Below are 9,687 nucleotides of genomic sequence, written 5' to 3' on the forward strand. Positions count from 1 at the left end.
ACCGGGGGGAACTGTAACGGGAAACATAACCTCCTCCCATCCGTCCAACTCCCGTCTGCTCATTCCAGTCACCCTCTCCTGGGACAACCACAAGCTTCACCTTCAAGCCTTGGTAGACTCTGGAGCCGCAGGTAACTTCATGGATGGTGTCTGGGCGAAGGAGAATGGCGTTCCCTCTGAACCTCTAAGTGAACCCATGAGGGTCACTACATTGGATGGAAGCCCTTTGGGATCTGGACTTGTCACTCATGTCACTACCTCCTTGCGACTTTCAGTTTCACAACACCAGGAATTGATGAACTTTCATTTGATCTCCTGTTCCGAGTTCCCTCTCGTCCTTGGATACCCCTGGCTTCACAGCCATAACCCTCACATCGACTGGTCTGTGGGCACTATCAAGCAGTGGGGTCCTACGTGCCAAGCTACTTGTATTTTCCAGAATTCCCCGAGTTCTACTCCCGAGTCTTTAGAATCCATCGACCTGACCCGAGTTCCCGAGTGTTACCATGACCTCAAACTGGTGTTTAGCAAACAGAGGGCCACCATGCTACCACCCCATAGACCTTACGATTGCCCCATCGACCTGTTTCCGGGCACTTGCCCCCAGGGGTCGGATCTTTTCCCTATCTCCACCCGAACGAGCTGCTATGGATACCTACATCAAGGACGCTCTGGAAGCAGGCCTCATGCGTCCATCCACCTCCCCGGCGGGAGCAGGGTTTTTCTTTGTGGCCAAGAAAGACGGTGGATTACGTCCTTGCATCGACTACCGGGGACTCAATGCCATAACCGTCCGTAACCGTTACCGCTACCCCTTATGGCCACAGCCTTCGAGCTGCTCCAGGAAGCAGTTGTTTTCACTAAGCTTGACCTGCGGAACGCATACCATCTTGTGCGGATCAGACCTGGTGACGAGTGGAAGACCGCTTTCAACACGCCTACTGGTCACTATGAATACTTGATGATGCCCTTCGGCCTGACCAACACCCCAGCGGTGTTCCAAGCGCTCATAAACGATGTGCTTAGGGATATGCTTAACATATTTGTGTTCGTTTACTTGGATGACATCCTCATCTTTTCGAGCTCCCTTCAAGAACACACTAAGCATGTCAGACAAGTACTCAAACGCCTCCTGGACAGCCATCTGTAGGTTAAGCCGGAAAAATGTGAATTCCATTCATCCCGAGTACAATTCCTGGGATTTGTAGTGGAACCCGGTCGAGTCCAAATGGACCCCAGGAAGGTAGGGATGGTAGCGGATTGGCCCACCCCCAAATCCGTTAAGGAAGTTCAGCGTTTCCTGGGCTTCACAAACTTTTACCGCAAGTTCATCAAGAACTTCAGCTTGGTGGCAGCCCCTCTCTCAGCTTTAACCAAGGGTGGCAATGCAAGGTTTTTGTGGGGAAGAGAAGCTGAGACGGCCTTTCAAGGACTCAAGCAGCGCGTTCTCTCTGCTCCCATCCTGATACTACCGACTACGGATGAACCATTTGTGGTGGAGGTAGACGCATCAGAGGTTGGTGTTGGAGCTGTCCTGTCTCAGAGGGGTGAAGACAAGAAGCTTCATCCGTGCGCTTTCTTCTCACACCGGCTTACTGAGAGGAACTACGATGTGGGGGATCGTGAACTCCTAGCGGTTAAGATGGCATTGAAGGAATGGAGACACTGGCTCGAGGGGGCTTCTCACCCGTTTCAAGTGCTTACGGACCACAAAAATCTGGAGTATATCCAGCAGGCGAAGCGGTTGAACTCTAGACAAGCTAGATGGTCTCTTTTCTTCAATCGATTCCAGTTTATCCTCACCTATCGGCCCGGGTCGAAGAATCTCAAACCGGATGCCCTGTCCCGAGTCTACGCTCCTGCCATTCGAGATGACACGGACATGCCTGTCCTCCCTGCTGCTAAGATTGTGGCTCCGATCTCGTGGCAAGTTGAGGATACCGTGAGACGTGCTCAAGCTAGCGAACCGGACCCGAAAGGAGGTCCTGCCAATCGGTTGTTTGTCCCCAAGGCAGTGAGGACTCAGGTCCTTCTGTGGGGGCACTCCTCTCGCCTCACCTGTCATCCGGGCGTAGGTCGCACCTTGGAGTTCATCCAGCGTAAGTTCTGGTGGCCTACCATAAGAAAAGACGTTGCCACTTTCGTCAATGCCTGTCCCGTGTGCTGCCAGGGCAAATCTTCTCACCTCCGCCCTCAAGGACTCCTTCACCCTTTACCTGTTCCCCACAGACCCTGGTCCCATATCTCATTGGACTTTATTACTGGACTTCCTCCATCCCATGGCAATACTACTATCCTAGTCATAATCGACAGGTTTTCAAAGGCGGCCAGGTTCGTCCCTCTGACTAAGTTAACTTCTGCCAAGGAAACGGCTGAGTTGGTAATTAATCATGTGTTCCGAGTCTTTCCTCAAGATATGGTTTCTGACAGAGGTCCCCAGTTCGCCTCAAGGTTTTGGAAGGCCTTCTGCCAACTCATGGGGGCTTCTGCCAGTCTATCTTCAGGGTACCATCCGGAGTCCAACGGCCAAACAGAGAGGATGAATCAAGAGCTGGAAACCACCCTCCGATGTATGACTCGTGACAACCCGTCCACATGGTCATCCTTTATTGTTTGGGCCGAATACGCACACAACACCTTGCGCTCCTCCTCCACTGGTATGTCCCCGCATGAGTGTCAGTTTGGCTATGCTCCTCCATTGTTCCCGGACCAGGAGGCAGAAGTCAGAGTGCCTTCAGCCTTGAAGTTCGTCAGACGCTGTCGGCTTATGTGGAGGAAGACCCGTCTTAATCTTATGCGTTCCTCACAGAGGTACCAACAACAAGCCAACAGACGTCGCCGTCCCGGGCCTACCCTGCGCCCTGGCCAGAGAGTCTGGCTCTCCACAAGAGACTTACCTCTACGGGTGGAGTCTCGCAAGCTGTCCCAAAATACATCGGTCCCTTCAAGGTTGCCAGGAGAGTTAACCCAGTTTCTTATCGCCTACACTTACCCAGATCCCTTAAGATTAATCCCACATTTCACATTTCATTGTTAAAACCTGTTGTTTTTCTCCCCTTGTCCCGGCAGACAGACCTCCCCCTCCGCCTCGTGTCATTGGAGGCCAGCCGGCTTATACCGTCCATCGGATACTGGATTCCCGCCGGGTGCAGCGGTCCTGGCAGTATCTGGTGGACTGGGAAGGCTACGGTCCCGAGGAGCGCTCCTGGGTTCCTGCCAAAGACATCCTGGACCCTGACCTCATTCGTCAGTTCAGGGCCCTCCACCCTGAGAGAGCTGGTAGGAACGTCAGGAGCCGTTCCTAGGGGGGGGATTCTGTCAGGATTTGGCCAGGGTTGTTCCGGGTTTTGGTCACTAGATGCCCCCATTGTGCTTTTTGACCTCATGTTTTTTCCCTTGTTCCCCATTATTATTTGCACCTGTGCCTCATTGCCCCTGGTTGTATTTAAACCCTTAGTTTCCCTCAGTTCTGTGCTCTGTGTTTGTATGTTAGCACCCAGCCCTAGTGTTCTGTGTATTCTTGTCGATTCCGGTGGATGCTCTTGTGGAATTCTGTTTTTGTTTTTGAGTATCTCTTGAGGCTTTTTTGTGCTATTCCTACCACCTTTTGGATTTGCCATTTTTTGTATTGAAGGACTTCTCCTTTTTACTTTATTAAATACACCGTCTTAAGTACTGCTGTGTCTGCCTCATCTTCTGGGTTCTGCTGACTATTCGTGGCTCAGTTGGTTAAGTGACTGTTTCTCACTCCGGAGACCCAGGTTCGTAACCGGGTCCTGACACCATAGGTGGACTCCAATCAAGTTGTGGAAACATCTCATGGATGATCAATGGAAACAGGATGCACCTCAGCTTCCTTTCATGTCTCATAACAAAGGGTCTGAATACTTAAGTAAATAAGGTATTTCTGTTTTATTTTTTAAAATAAATTTGCACAAATGTCAAAGAACCTGTTTTCACTTCATCATTATGGGGTATTGTGTGTAGATTGATTAGGGGGAAAATGATTCAATCCATTTTAGAATAAGACTGAAATGTAACAAAATGTGGACAAAGTCAAGCGGTCTGAATACTTTCTGAATGCACAGTACAATCATTTAGTGAGAGTGAGCTTCAATTACATGTATTTCTTCACTGTAATTACACACATGAATGGTGATAAATTAGTTTCTCTCAGTCACGTCTTTGGTCACGTTCGCATGGGTAAAACAAAAACACCGGAATGATTAGTTGACAATAGAGCCTCCCACAATGCATGGATGAAGTTGATGAAAATCATATGCAGTCAAAACTTCATGATTTTTGTCAAGTTCATGCAGTCGAAATGTAGATGCAAGTCAGACAATTTTAATCCCCAGAAAGCAAAACACTTTGAAAAGTGTGACCTTTGACTTGACAAAAGTGATCAGCTCGAACATGCCCATCAGTTCCAGGTCGACTACATTGCAGATCTTGCAGAGCATCAACCAATGGATCAGATTCCTAAATCATATGATGTGATTAGCTGAAATGTTAAACACTTATCCAGCCATTGTGAGGTCTGGCAGGCACCTGCAATGTTGTTAGCGTAGAATGCAGCCAATATTTGTAAACGTATCCTAGGAAAAATACCATCACAATATCCTCACTGGCATTGCAGGTATGAAGCCACTAGAGGAGTATTAATCCAGAGTCATAACTTTAGTACACATACTGATACCCACATGTAGTATGCAGTAATGCTCTCCTGCACCACAAGATGTCATTACATAGCCACTATATAGCCAGAGCTTCATCCAGTGTGGACATCAAATCAAATGATATAACAGTGAGTAGCAGCAGAGTAAAATCTTTGATTAATTGTTCAGCAGTCTTATGACTTGGGGGTAGAAGCTGTTAAAGAGCCCTTTGGACCTAGACTTGACGCTCCGGTACCGCTTGCCGTGCGGTAGCAGAGAGAACAGTCTATGACTTGGGTGACTGGAGTCTGACAATTTGGCAGTTTGGGCTTCCTCTGACACCGCCTAGTATATAAGTCCTGGATGGCAGGAAGCTTGTTCTCAGTGATCTACTGGGCCATACGCACTACTCTGTATAGCTTTATGGTCAGATGCCGAGCAGTTTCCATAACAGGTGGTGATGTAAGCCGTCAGGATGCTCTCGATGGTGATGCTATAGAAATTTTTGAGGCTGTAGGGACACATGCCAAATCTTTCAAGTCTCCTGAGGGGGAAAAGGTGTTGTCGTGCCCTCTTCACGGCTGTCTTGGTGTGTTTGGACCATGCTAGTTTGTTGGTAATGTGGACACCAAGGAACTTGAAACTCTCAACCCGCTCCAAGGCCCTCCTTTTCCTGTAGTCCATGCTCATCTCCTTTGTCTTGTTCACATTCAGGGAGAGGTTGTTGTCCCGGCACCACACTGCCAAGCCTCTGAACTCCTCCCAATAGGCTGTCTCATCATTGTCGGTTATCAGGCCTACCACTGTTATGTCGTCAGCAAACTTAATGATAGTGTTGGAGTCATGGTTGGCAACGAAGTCGTGGGTGAGCAGGGAATACAGGAGGGGACTAAGTAGGCACCCCTGAGGGGCTCAGCGTGGCAGATGTGTTGTTGCCTACCCTTACCACCTGGGGGTGGCCCTTCAGGAAGTCCAGGATGTGTTTAGTCCCAGTGTCCTTAGCTTAGTGATGAGCTTTGTGGGTATTATGGTATTGAATGCTGAGCTGTAGTCAATGAACAGCATTCTCACATAGGTGTTCCTTTTGTCCAGGTGGGAAAGGTCAGTGTGGAGTGCGATTGAGATTGCGTCATCTGTGGATCTGTTGGGGCGGTATGCGAATTGGAGTGGACCTAGTGTTTCCGGGATAATGGTGCTGATGTAGGTGGTCCTAAAAGTAGAGCTAATAGGCTCATTTTCTGACAATGTATTCCCAGGGATTTTATATCCCTGGTAGCATTTGCTAATCATAATATGCTGTTTATGCTTAGCAGTTATATGTATAAACAGTTTAGAGGTTTAAGGGCTACGTGCCTTGTTCAGGGGTACAACAGCAGGAGATGGCATCTAAGATGCTAATGCCAGCAACTCTCCAGTTGCCAGCCCACTCCTGACCAGATTTTTCAGTTTCAGACATGGGATTTGAGTAACCTGTAGGCCAGTGTTTATCAAGCAGGGGTACTAGGCCCAGTGGGGGAACTTAGCCTATCCGCAGGGGGAACATGAGAATACTCATGAGACCATAAGATTGCTGGTAAAATGTACACGAGGTGGTATTTCCTGGGTTTCCTGGGCAGAGAAAAATTCAGTTGGAAACCACTGCTCTAGGCTACCTGTCAATCCCAATGTAGTAATGTAATGCATATTAACCATTATAATATTATGCCTTCTGTATGGAGAGTCATCTCTAGGTGTAAGTTATCTAATCGGTAACACTATAACACTAATGAGTCACATCAGCACCACTGAGTGTGAAACCAAAGGTGTTGTTAGGCAGAACAGCGCTGTGTAGAAGTATTGGTCTGGTGTCAGTTGCTGCCCTCATCTATGGTGAAGTTACACTGCAAACATTGTGTTTGCATTCTGTCAGTGCTATCTTTTGCCAGCTTTTTTTTCAACTTTAGCACCTGTAGATGCATTGACTAGCCAATGGGAGTGTAACAGTTCCGTTTCATGTCCATTAATAATTGTGTGACTGTTGATAGGCTGAAAACCCGTTTATACCTAGTTCTAACATGTATCCTTTGTACTGATCTCATTTCACATTCTGATTGTACCTACATTTTTAACAAATGTAGACAATTAAAATACACATTTTCATCTGATTGTGATTAGATCTTCCTTACCAGATGATCTTCCGGAGGTAGTCAGGCACATTTAAAAAAAATGTGGGACCAATCAGAATGTGGACAAGATCAGGACACGTGATTTAGTGCCAGGTATAAAAAGGGTTATTGTCTGCATCCAAAATGGCACCCTATTCTCTACATAGTTCAGTAAATATAGAATAGGGTACCTTTTTGGATGCAACCGTAGTTATTTCTGCTCAGGCATTCTTTTCTCTGCATAAACCTTTCTCTCCACTTATGGGCACTACCTGTGTATGTGAATACAACTAAGATTGTACCCTTAGGGCTAACAGAGCAAGGATGTAGGGAAAGATTCAACCAGATTGACATCAGCATAGCGGCTCATTGTGTTGGATGCAACGAAACCACACCCAAATAATCTGACAAATCCCATGCAGCCACATGAGAAATTCATGCAACCACGTTCCAAGCTCAAACACTCAAATCCTCCATCCAAATGAACATGAAAACATGCATTAGCCTAACATCACTGGTTAGACATTTGAGGGCATACACTTTCGAGCGCTGTTTTGAACTTCTAACACGGTAGGGATAATAAGGAAGGGAGTTGTTTGTGACACAGAAGAGCAGTCACTCACCGATATGACAGTTCATACCGCAGTTACAACTCCAACACTGCTATGCGGATGTCGGCCAATGCTGGTTAACGCTCAATCTGATTGAATCCAGGACTTAGTCACGTCAGGTGATCTGGGATGCTTCCTTTTAGCAGCTGTGTACTATTATTTCTATTATTAGTATATTGGATGACTGTCATTCATATTCCATTCACCTAGCTCAAGGTCACATCGATAGCTCTAGGCTACTATGTTGATCAAAAATATAAACACAACATGTAAAGTGTTGGTCCCATTTTTATTGAGCTGAAATAAAAGATCCCAGAAGTGTTTCATATGAACAAAAAGCTTATTTCTATAAGCCTATTTCTATTTCTACTAACACTGTTAGTGAGAATTTCTCCTTTGCCAAGATAATCTATCCAACAGGTGTGGCAGGTGTGGCATATCAATAATCTGATTATACAACATGATCATTACACAGGTGCACCTTGTGCTGAGGACAATAAAAGGCCACTCTAAAATGTGCAGTTTTGTCACACAACAGAATGCCACATATATCTCAAGCTTTGAGGGAGCGTGAAAGAATTTGAGAATTTGGCAGAACATCCAAACTGCCTCACAACCACAGACCACGTGTAACCATGGAGTATGTCTGTATTTAATAAAGCGCTTTTGTGGGAAAAACTCATTCTGATTGGCTGGAACTGACTCCTCATTGGGTGGACCTGGCTCCCAAATAATGTGCAATCCATAGATTAGAGCCAAATGAATGTATTTAATTTGACTGATTTCCATCTATGAACTGTAATTCTATGAACTGTAATCCATTTTAGCTAACGTCATAGTCAATATAGCTACTAGAACAAACGTGTTAGTAAACCCACAATCCAATCCATGTGTACTATGATGGAGTAGTGTACAGCAAGCAGTTTAGCAGTTACATCGGCGGGCCCCGGTGACAAAAGATTAATAAAACCTAAAGCTTACCTTGAATTGGAAGTGTTGTAGTGTTGGATAGCCTTAGCCAGCTAGCTAACAAGAATGGAATTCCTCTCTATTTGAGTCAGGTTGTTGAGTAGGCTAAATTAGCTGCATTGGCTAGAGTAAGTGAAACTGAAAAAATAAATACAACAAAATATCTCTCTGTCTCCCTCTCTCTGCTGGTTCTCCTTAATTTTTCAAGAAATGTATTTGTTCAAAAACTACTCACCACATTTTATGCACTGCAGTACTACAGTAGCTAGCTGTAGCTTATGCCTTCAGTACTAGATTCATTCTCTGATCCTTTGATTGGAGAGACAACATGTCTGTTCATGCTGCAAGTGCTTTGATAGGTTGGAGGACGTCCTCCAGAAGTCGTCATGATTAGTATGGAAGTGTATGGAAGTGAGTGAGAACCATGAGCCTACTAGGTTTTGTATTGAAGTCAATGACCCAGAGGAGGACAGAAAATAGCTGTCCTCCAGCTACACCATGTCACAACTTTCTCCGAAGTCGCACCCTCTCCTTGTTCGGGCGACGTATGGCAGTTGACGTCACCGGTCTTTTAGCCATTGCCAACCCACCTTTCATTTTCCATTTGTTTTGTCTTGTCTTCCCACACACCTGGTTTCAATTCCATCAATTACATGTTGTGTATTTAACCCTCTGTTCCCCACATGTTCTTGTCCGGTATTGTTTATTGTAAGTGCTTGTGCACATTATGTCTGGGGTTTTGTCCCATTGTATATATTGTTTTTGATCAGGGTGATTTTTATCATTAAACTGCGCCGTTTTAACACAGTCTTTGCTCTCCTACGCCTGACTTTTCTACCGCCAGTACGCACGCCTTACACACTATGGTTCTACCCTACACTGATGTGTAGGCTATTGTAGACCTTCATTGCAAAACAGTGTGCTTGAATCAGCTATATGGGGACATAGTATATTTAGTAAACGTTTATCTGAAAAGGATACATTTTTTAATGATTCACTATTTTTATTGGTCCTCCCCTTCCTGGTGGTCCTCCCCTTCCTCTTCTGAGACGCCTCCACTGTCGCTGGCCACTCCAGAACAGTCCAGAGCTTTATGAACCATTCTTGAGTGCTTTTTGATGTGTGTTCGGGGTTGTTGTCCTGCTGGAAAACCAACAACCTTTAACATAGACCCAGTTTTGGGACACTGGGTTGAACATTGCACTCAGAAACACCTTGATAAGCTACTGATTTTATGATGTCCCGATGTATGATTGTAAGGAGGGTTATTTTCGTTGAATACTTCATTTGGTCGTGGGTCAAGCA

The sequence above is a fragment of the Oncorhynchus masou genome, chromosome 6 (genome assembly GCF_036934945.1).
Source record: "Oncorhynchus masou masou isolate Uvic2021 chromosome 6, UVic_Omas_1.1, whole genome shotgun sequence".
Classification (NCBI taxonomy): Eukaryota; Metazoa; Chordata; class Actinopteri; order Salmoniformes; family Salmonidae; genus Oncorhynchus; species Oncorhynchus masou.